This window comes from Melanaphis sacchari, unplaced genomic scaffold (assembly GCF_002803265.2).
Source record: "Melanaphis sacchari strain LSU unplaced genomic scaffold, SCAv2.0 Contig1672_pilon_pilon, whole genome shotgun sequence".
In the NCBI taxonomy this organism is placed as follows: Eukaryota; Metazoa; Arthropoda; class Insecta; order Hemiptera; family Aphididae; genus Melanaphis; species Melanaphis sacchari.
In genome coordinates, this window is record NW_020270766.1 from 1 (window position 1) to 11503 (window position 11503).

At 38.4% G+C, this 11503-nt stretch overlaps 1 pseudogene; it reads left to right on the forward strand.

Annotated features, from left to right (window-relative positions):
- The first annotated feature begins 7892 nt into the window (after nt 1–7892).
- On the forward strand, nt 7893–9096 carry LOC112592289 (annotated as a pseudogene).
- The last annotated feature ends 2407 nt before the right edge of the window (nt 9097–11503 follow it).

Below are 11503 nucleotides of genomic sequence, written 5' to 3' on the forward strand. Positions count from 1 at the left end.
CCGTCGTTCGCGCAGTCGACGTACGGGCACGCGTGTGTACCGCGACGACACCCCGGTAGCGCGTACGGTTTGCTCTTATCGACAGATTGCCGTTTCTGCCGGTGCCTTCGTATCAAGCCCAGCCGGCTGAATACGTGCACGTGCTCTTGCCCGAAGCGTGGTCTGGCCCCCAGTTCGGGCTCGGTCTAGGCAAGAATTTGTTCAGGAGGAGGGCACCCACTCACACACGAGATGTCCTGTCCGTCCGTCTGCGAGGAGGTCGGGCATTCAGTCCGTCCCACGAGGTATCCCGTCCCTCGCTCCCGGCTAGGTGGGTCTTAGTACAGAGGGCGTTCGACGATCCTGTGGGGGCGCCGTCTAAGAACCCTTTGGTCCGGCTATCGGGTCCCGCTTCGCCTGCCACTATCCGGTACTTCGCAGGCTTTCGCCCCGCCGCCATCGATGACAGCGACGGTCGTTCTGGCTAGGCCCACTCGGACGATTTGTGCCCGCGTGGATAGGGGAGACTATCACCATGTCTCTGGCAGTGCGTCGTGCCCTGCACGTACGCCCTCCGGCCACACGCCCATCCGCTATGGTTTTAAAATTAGGGGTCCGGGTCGTGCCCGCGGGGTCGTCCTATGTTTTACGTTCTAGGACTTCCCGGGAGAAGTTTTTGAACGCAAGGAACATGGCCTCCGTGGAGGTCATGGTATCGCAGTCGCACGGCCAGTCCACACCTTCGCTTGCGCTGCGGCTGCGAGCTTGTTTCTTTCCTGGCTATATGCTGGGCAATCGAATAGCACATGATTCGCGGTTTCCTCTGGAAGACCGCATCGGCAACGTGCCTCACCTCGGAGGTTGAAACGACAGAGCGACGAATTGAAATTCCCGTGTCCGGACACGAACTGCGAGATGTAGTGGTCCGGAACGAACCACGGCCTCTCGAGTCTTCGCCGGTCGTCCGGGAACCAAATCACCATTCGCCTACCTTTGTCACTAGCACCCATCTCTTCTGCCAAAGGCGTATGGTAGTGTCGTAATACTGTTTCGCCTTTCCAGCAACGTCTGACGCCGACTTGTTTCCTCTCCTCACGGCGGTCTTATCTGTTCGTTATAGCCAGCCGCACTAGTTCCAAGTCGAGGGGAGGTACTCCGGCAATGACCTGGAGCACCATCGTCGACGTGGTCTTATACGCGCCCGTCATTGCCAGTAATAGGCGTCTTTGGGCGGTGTTTGCCCATGTTCGATGCCGGTACTGGGCCATGCAGCGCTCGGCCCATACCGAGGCTGCATACCCAATACGCGGCAGGAACACCGATTTGTACAGGATCCTTGTCGTCCTTTCTTTAAGGTCCCAGCTAGCTTTAGCCACAGATATTAGTCGATTGAATAGCGCTACCGAGGACGCTGCCTTTTCCGCCAGATGGGAGCTAAACTTCCTTTGCGGGTCAAATGTGACCCCGAGGTATTCCGTCTCCGGGGTCATTTTTACCTTAGTCCCACCAAGTCGCAATTCAAGGGGCTTACTTAGTTAGCCCTTGATCCACAAGGTTTGCGACTTGGCCGCCGAGAAGGTGAGTTTCCTGTTAGTGGCCCACCTCGACGCTATTTCTAGCAGTGCGTTCGCGCGTTCCGTGAGCTCCGGACGGTGTTTCCCGGAGATGAGTAGCGCGAGATCGTCTGCGTATGCGACTATCTCTGTCCAGGGGGGAAGATCGGCGGACAAGAGCGGGTTGACCGCGTACCTCCAGAAGTCGGGACCGAACTCCGAGCCCTGCGGGCAACCCTTTGTTAGGGTCGTCGAGAGTGTCATGTCTCTGTAACGTCCCCTCTTCACATAGGTGTCTTTGCGACGCTCTCGCGTCTTGCCTATAAAGTTATGTTTTGATTAACGAGGTCTCGGGGACTCGACCTCGGTGTGTAATATTAATATACTAGATCAGGGTTACCTTATTTAAGTAAAGCACAATTGTATAAAATGTAACGTATATTTAACAGATAATTTAAGATTTATATAATAGAATGAAGGTTACCGATCCGGGTAGATTGACAAGCCGTGAGTGTGGATGGTGGATGGCTGCACGGATCGTTGAGGAGTCTTCTGGTCGTCTGTCTGCTCCTGGTGTCGCACACACACTCCTCGCACACACTCTCTTACACTACACGTATTCGTCCTTGTTATATACTTTTAACTGCTGCCTAAAAGCCTTAGGTCAGCAGTCGGCCCCGCTTGCCATTCCTCACACTCAGCATTTTAATAACGTGTGCCCTACTTAAGGAATAATGTACGATGTCGATAGACGACAATCGTTACATCTCCAATTGCCAAGTGGGCCTTTCGGCCGTCTAGGTAGCTCTTTGTCAGGGTGATCAACCCAGAGCCGCATTTAACCTTTTCAAGATCTTTTATTAATTGCACCTACCAGAGGCAGTCAAACGCCCCCGATATATCCAGGAATACGCATACGACGTATTTCTCCCGCCTAGGTTAGGTCTGAACAGCCGAAGGCATGTGTCATTGCATCTACAGTCGATAGGTTCTTGGTAAAACCAAATTGTCTGGCCGACATATGGATGTCCGTATCTTTACGGATTCTCGCCACGATAAGGTGTTCCAGTGCCTTAGCCTTTAAGCTTCTTCTTCTTGTCGTGTCCGATAATAAAAAATGCCAATAACAATTATATAAAATAATTACATCGAATAAAATAAAAAAAAAAGGAAATATACAATAAATTAATTTGGTACGTCTAATAAATCACATTTTTTGGTAACGTTCTATATGTTGTGTTGCGACCAGTAAGCGGCCACCTCTATTGCAATTGTGTTTGTCAGAATCAGATCTTCCCTGGTGCATTGTGCTGGAATCATGGTACATGATTGAAGGTGTTCATCGGTCTGTCGTTCTCCACAGTCGCATGAGTCATCTTCTCCATTAGACTTCCATTTTACCATGTTAGCTTTCGTTCTCGCCGCCCCGGCTTTCAATCTATTAAGAGTTTTCCATAATGGCCATGGAAGGTGTCCACCCATTGGGAGTTGTTGTGTAATCTGAGTCAGTTCTTCCGGTTGTAGCTCATCTTGCCACCTTTGTAATCTAGCTTTTTGGGAGGTTCGTACAGTTCTTTTGCCGTTTGCATAAAACTTTTCCGGGATTTAAGTCTTGTGTTCGCGATTTCATGTCCGAACATAGGTTGTCTTTCGTCCTTTATCTGTTTGGTTTTTTCTATATCGGTGGTTACTCGTTTTCTAATTTCAGGTGAAGCTATGCCTGCTAGAAGGTATAGCTTGTGTGTAGGCGTTGGTCTAAGATATCCCGTTATGATTCTACAGGTATCGTTCAGAGCTACAGATACATTTTTGGTGTGTTTGGATTGGCTCCACACTGGACACGCATATTCTCCAGTTGAGAAGCATAAGGCTATTCCTGTTGTTCGCATGGTGTGAGGTCGTGCCCCCCATTGGCTTCCAGCAAGTTTTCTAAGTAGGTTGTTCCTTGCTTGCACTTTCATTTTAGTTTTCGAACAGTGCTCCTTAAATGTCAGTGTCCTGTCTAGGGTGACACCAAGATACACGGGGTAATCTGTGTTGTGCAGTGTTTTTCCCAGCCATTCTATATTAAGGTGTTTCTTGGCATCACGGTTTCGTAGGTGGAAGCAACATACCTGTGTTTTATTTGGGTTTGGTTTTAATTGGTTATTATCATAGTAGTTGGTCATTACTAGGGGCCGGAATTATATTCTTTTAAAATAGCCAAAATAAGATGCTAATATTCTCTAAAAAATTGAAAATATTCTTCCAATATTCTTTAAAAATCATAATAAAAAATGTCAAAAATATGCTTTTTTATGAATATATTCTCTTGAGATAAAAATATTAATTTATATCCAAAATAATACAAAATAAACTGATATAATTAAGTATATGATAATAAATAATATGAAAAAAATAAGTAAAATAATATATGTTAAAAAAAAATTGATTAAATTATATTAATAACAATAAGGTATTTTTAATTACGAAAATTTTTGAAAACAGTTGACAACTATATTTTGCTCCATGTGTTCTGGTGTCATATTTGTACGACGGTCTGTTAATATATTTTTATACGTGCTAAATGAACGTTCGACATCAACTGAAGTCACGGAAGCATTTTGTAAATCAGTAATCATAGCAGGTGAAAAATTGTCTATCAGTCGAACTTCATTATTTCCATTCAAAACTTTAGCTACGTTTTTCAAAATGGTGAGCCCTTTATTTTTTTGTTGAAGTTGATCAATTTTTATTTTTATTTTATTTCCATTTTCTCCGGGTATTTTTTGAAGTTGACCAATTGTATTTTCAATTAGATTTATAGAATCAACAAGAGACACATTAGACTTTTCCAAATTTTTGATAGATGTTACGAGAACAAGAAAATGGGCTTTAATAAATATTAGATCATTTTTTATAGTTTCTATGTCAAAAACTGTTTTACATTTAAGTACTGACTGACTGGGAGATTTTTGACTACTTAATTCTTCAATAACTTTTTTTAAACCTTGGAAATTATTGCAGTTAAAAATAGCAGCTTCCAACCACATTCCCCATCTGGTAAGTACTGGTTCAGGGGGTAACGGAATATCTGGTAATATTTCTTTATACACTTGTACATGGTATGGAGATTTTAGAAATACTTTTTTTATGTTATTAATTAATTAATTTATGTCTGGATACATTTCTCTAACCCTTTCTGCAACCCTATTAAACATGTGAGCTACACATGTAACATGAATTAAGTTGGGATAGAAAACTGTTAGTGACTGTCCCGTTTTCACCATGTACGGCGCAGCATCTGAGAGCATCAACAATACTTTTTCATCATTTCCGCCCAAGGGCCACAGTAATTTTAACCCATCATTCACAAATCGAGCCACAGTAGAATGATTAGTCTTTTCTAAAACCTTACATGTTAAGAGAAAAGAACGAGTAGGATGATTTGACTTTAATATCCCAACCAATAAATTCGCCACATAACGGCCATTTATATCCGTTGTCTCATGAACAGCAAACCAAATATTATTATCACTTATTTCATTTTTTATATTGGATAAAGTCTTATTATAACAATGTGATAGATAATTTTTTTCTTAACAGACTTTCATCGGGTATATGATTGCCAGTATATTTTTCTAAGAATGCCCGAAATTGTGGATTTTGCAATTTATACCATGGAATATTTGCGGCAACAAGACTCAAACATAAATCTTCATAAAATTCATTTACATTTTTTTTTAGAAGTCGATTCTGATAAAAACAATTGTTTTGAAGTGTTTAACTTACGCTTTTGAGCTTCTTGGTGTGAAAATGTATCTACATGTTGTGATAACTGAGACTTTTTAGTGCACGGTACATTTTTATTACACACTTGACAAAAAAGAGTTGTGCCATCAGTTGTAAAATTTATATTGTTTTTATTTAACACGTTCACTGCTGACTATAATTTGATATACCTGTCACTATGCTGACGAAAATTGGGATGTTTTTTTTAATGACGCCAATTGGCGTCATACGCACCCAGCTCAAATATTTTATTTATATGCGGCATGACGCCAATTGGCGTCATTACTAATTTTTATTAATTTAATACTAAATAATTACTCAAAATCATCAATGTAATGTTGTCATATAGTTTAATATAAATTGAAATAAACTTTCTTACACTTAATGAAAAATTAAAATTAAAATTAAAAACTTTTATAAAATATACATAAAAACATATTTCAAAATAATAGTAATAAAAGTATTACAACTGATTTGAATCGTGAAATTTTTTGAAGCATGGTTCTAGACATAGACTGGGCTGCTTTGGACAGCTGGAACAGAAGTATGAAGTGTCTTTTCGTATTTTAGCTAAATAACATAATTGACATCTTTTTCTATTAGCTCTACCATTTTTTCCAATTTCGTGTGTTTCAGGCAAATGTGTAATTTTTGATGGTAAAGAAGTTTTTGATTTTGGTTGTTTTGGCAATAGTTCACTTAAAATAGACATACGATAATCATACAATGAAAGTTTTGGGCCAATGTTGTTTTGATTATATAAATAAAATGAATTCATCAACATCATTTGAATAACATGTATGCCAATTTTTTTGTACCACCGTATAGTTTTTCGCGTAAAAGGATAATAACTATTCATTTGATCTTGGCGGTCAATCCCACTCATAAATCGATTATAGTTCCAAATAGGCTCAGGTTTCATCTGTTCTTTGCCATTTCGATTTTTAGATATAATCATATTATTTTTAAATTCCGTGGATATATAAGTAACATCTCTTTTATCTCTCCATTTTCCAATCATTACACCCTCAGCATACTTTGCAACGGTTTCACCTTTGTTTAGTTTTTTTCTTTGTATACATAAAGGAGTATTTTTTCTATTTGTTCTCAAAGTACCAGTACAAAACGTTTTTTTCTCTAGTAATTTTGTAGCTAAATCAAAACTATTATAAAAGTTATCCATGTACAGTGAGTGACCATTGTTAAACTTTTCAGACATTAAATGTAACACAACATTAGTAGCGTGGCCTTTTCCTCCTATTTCATCTAATGCTCCTGTATAGACGGCAAATTTCAAAATTAGTCCTTGAGGTTCTGTGAGCATATATAATTTAACTCCATATTTATGCCGCTTATTTTGAATATATTGCCGAAATTTAAGACGCCCCCTCCACAACACCATAGATTCATCAAGAGAAAGCTCTTTCTTTGGATAATATATATTATTCATTTTATTATTAAAATGATTAATTAAAGGTCTGATTTTATATAAACGATCCTGAGGTTGATCTTGGTTAGCGTCAATACTCGGAGCAAAATGAAAACATCTCATTAAAATCAAAAATCTATCACGACTCATATAGTCCGAAAAACAAGTGAAGTTGAAGAGGTGGTGTTTTTTCCAGTAGTCATTCAACCTGTTCACTCTTATAGTACCAGTATGAATTATTAAAGCAATAAAAGTTAACATTTCATTTTTATTTGTCGGTTTCCATTGTGATATACGTGAAGTCGGTGCGCTACCAACACGTAGAAACTCAGTTTCGGCATAGATGTTGGTTTGAGAAACCAAAAGATCTATAAAACTATCGTCAAAAAGCAAAAAAAAAAAATGTATAGGATTTTTTTCATTTTCTACTTCAATAAGCAATTCATTTTGCTTAGTAAATGTAAATTCAATCATTTTATTTACATCATCATCCCAAATAATTTCTGTCTCATTATCAGTAATACGAAGCTGAGTTTGTGTATTTATATTTTGTTCAATATCAGAAATTTCATCATCACTCTCAGAAAATTCAATATTTTCACCCATATACTCACTACCAGAATCAGTTAGGTCAAAATTTTCGTCACTATCTGATTCAAAAAGCATTTGTTCGATTCGTGTTTCGTACTCACGACTTGTACAGTTCCGTTTTGGTCGAGATGATCCTGGTTCATCCATATTTGTTATAAAAAAAACACTAAAAAAATTCAATGAAACCGTAAAAAAAGTTTAAATATTGATAAATTATCGAACCAACGCACTGTAATTTTTACATTTATAACAAAACATGAAATAACATTATGCTTGTCACAACTCACAAGTGAAAATGATATCAAAAATAATAAACACAATTGACGAAAAAGGTAACAGATAAAACTGGATAAACCAAAATCTAAAATTAGAATTATCAAGGTACGACTAGCACAAAACGATTAAACAATACTTGAAGATAACGCTGACGAAAACTTATTTGTTTATCCGTAACGCTGATAAAATTATAAAGAAAAGAAAAATCTGGCGTCATTAGCAGTGAACGTGTTAACGGCTACGACCGTTCTAATGAGTCTGCCTCAGCCACTACGTTATCTACAGATATCACTATGCCATTAACAACCCAAAATCCAGCTATCGATAATAATAACATTAACACTCGACTCCGATATTTTTCGCTGAACTATAATGGTCCGATAGTATTACTCGCTGAATGCACCGATCAAGACAAAAATTTAGGGAATTTGCACCCGTTTAAAATAGCAAAATTCTTTTCTACCAACTTCACTGGTATTGCCAATATTAAACCAATTGGCTCAAAAAAAGTTAAAATTACTTCAATTCGATCACCAACGGCAATATTTGCCTAAGTTCTAAAATCCCGAGTGATAACGGTTTCCAGGTAAACATACCTGTCTCACTTATTTTTTCGTATGGTGTTATCAAGATCGATAACAACATCTCTGAAGCGGAATTTTTTGAGGGTCTCCTCTCTCCTGTTCCAATAGAAAATTTTAAGCGTATCTCTATAAAAAGAGATGGTAATACAATTCACACTCGCACTGTCGAATTGAAATTTGTTGCAACCAAAATTCCACCTGTCATCTCGCTTTTCAATATGCTTTTTGAAGTTAAGCCTAGTATTCGTTCTCCCGTTCAATGTAACTGTTGTCTATGGTTTGGACACACACAAAAATACTGTCGTAGGTCCCTCTGCCCAAGCCTCCGATCCGGTTTGTCTTTTTTGCAAGCTATCTCACCTGCCTACGGACCGAAGTTGCCAAGAATGGTCTACCCAAAAGAGTATCAAAAAAATCATGGCAACTGAAAATATTTCTTACAAGGATGCGATAGCGTTTAAGAAAAATAATTGTTATACTTCTGCTTTCAAATATTCTGACATTGTTAACAAACAGTCTCCAACTTCAAATTCTATAGAAATTAACCACCCTCTTAATAATGATCATTTCCCCAGTCTTAATGACAATCGCCATTTTTTCAATTCAAAAAAAAAATAAACATAAACATTGTCCTCCTCAATTTAAAGGAAATATTACTTTACCAGTTGTACAATCGTATTCTTCTCCTAATGGGAGTTATTTAAACAAATCAGCTATTAATCAATCTCTTGTACAAGAAAGTACCCATAATGATTTCTCTTGGGTATATACACTATCTCTCAAACTTTCCGAATCCCTCATTAACTCTCCTCCGTTATTTTCTCCGTTTTCGCCCTCCTCCCTTCAGAACTTAATTGAATCTTCTTTATCTTCCCTCCTAGCTATACCTATTCCTAATTCTCCTGTTCAATAATAACAATTATCTAGCTATCACACTTATCATCTCAATAACTTATACACAATTAAATCATTATGCAATCCTCTCACAAAAATAAAATAAACTCCCTCCAAAATGTCAATATTTTGCAATGGAATGTTAGGAGCCTTGCAGCTCGCCTTCCATCTCTGCAGTACTTACTCGCCAGCCAAAAATATTCCATAGCCATTCTTTCCGAGACATGGCTCCTCCCATCACGCTCCACCAAAATTCCACATTTCAGAACGTTTAGATGTGATCGGCCTGATGGTTATGGTGGCGTCGCCATAGCTATACATAATTCTTTTAAATCTAAATTTATTCCTATTGACATTATAACTAGAAATAGTCTCATAAGATTTAAAATAGATCTTATTGGTATCGAAATTTCGAAAACAGATTTCCCATTTCCACTTAAGGTATGGTCTTGCTATATCTCCAGTAGTTCTAATGTTCCTAATGATCTCTGGCTGACCATCTTTAAATTAGTCACTCCAAACTCTCTATTTTGTGGCGACTTCAACGCTTTTCATCCCGCCTGGGGTTCCACTCTAACTTCTCGTAGAGGTAACCAGATATATGACACTATAAACTCATTAGGCTTATACCTTTTAAACGACGGTAGTCCTACACACGTGGGGCACCTAAACTCCACTGATTCAGCCATCGATCTATCTTTTTGCTCTCCCGACCTTGCTTGGAAGTTATCATAGAATACTTTATGCGAGGCTCACGGTAGTGATCATTTCCCAATTACCATTAAAACAAACTTTTCTAATCTCACGTACCCAATTTCCAAACCTGACTCGATCCGTAATATTCCTATTCACTTCAATTTTAATAAAACTGATTGGGCGTCTTTCTCTCTCACATCAAAACTCACAATTTCATCTTACCAATGATCAAATCTCTAATATCCTAAAGCGCTCACAAACATCATTGATAATGCAGCTATAGCTACAATTCCCAGCATGAATCAAATAAAATCTTACCTACCCGCTCCTCCTGATGGAACGTACTTATTAACTCAGTGAAAATCGATCCTCACTTTTAAAACTTTTCTCGCACAGGTTCTATGTCCGACTTTCTCTATATAGCAATGCATGTCTCCCAACTCAAACTTTAAAATGAAAAATAGTTGAGCGTTTTGCTTCTACCTAACCATCAATACCTACAACACCTCTGTCACAGCTCGACGTTTCAAAACTCGTTATTTCTCATGCGTCCAGACAGACGATGAGTTCGAGGTTTTGCTCAAAATTGCTTGTTATGTCCCAAACTATTCCAGATTTTCCTTGTTATTCTCCTTTGTTCGTCCCGATCATGTTTCTAACAATTCCAATTTCAATATCAGAACTATAGCTATTTCTTCCGTAAGTCTATCGCGTTTGGTCTCGATAATATTTCTCCACTTTATGCTTAACACCTTCCCAAAACGCTTTAGATTCTCTCCTCTCTATAATGAACAACATACTTAATAATCAACAAATCCCGTCGTCGTGGAACTCCAATAAAATCATACCTATACCTAAACAAAACTAATACTTCCTTCCGACCAATAGCTATCTCTTCCTCTCTGTGCAAAATATTCGAACATATGCTCAAATCAAGGCTTGATTGGTGGCTTGAATCTAACTCTATTCTATCTACTAATATATTTGCATTCAGGAAAGGTCTGAACCACGGAATGTTTCGCAACGTTCATGGGTCATATTTATCACTCCTTTAACAATAAGCAATTTTTGTAGCTACATTCGTTGATATTCGCGGCGCCTTTGACTCGTCAATATCTCCACTCTATTTCTCATCTCTTTCTTTACATGCTCCTCTAATTTCTGTAAATATTGCTCTCTCTCTTTAATCATAGAAATCTCTTCTTCTCCTCTCCTTTGGCTCACATAATACTCGTTCTACTTTCACAGGTCTGCTGCAGGGTAGTTGTCTTAGTCCATTACTATTCAATATATATGAGCATTGTCGAAAAGAATCTTACGTCCCTCGGGCATCAATGTCTCATTATGCTGATGATATGGTCATTTTCACTTCTAATTCTCTTAGTGTTGCTGTCGACATCTAATTCAGCTTAAGAACCTAAAAACCATATTAGGTAGTATCTTTTAGAGTTGTCCGGAAAATATAATTCTGTTATTTTCACTGACGTAGATATATGATCTCTAACGTTTACTACGATTAAACCATCTTCCTTTGTTCCTATGTGCACATATTTGGGCTCATACTAGACACAAAACCATAGAACTACAATCTCTCGCTACTATTTCTCGTTGTATTTCCTTAAGTAGTGTGAATACGGTTGGTCTCACCTCACTGCATTAACAATTTACTGCACTCTCATATTCCCGTCCAAACTGACTATGGTTGTTTCTTTTGTCTCTGCTTCGTTCTC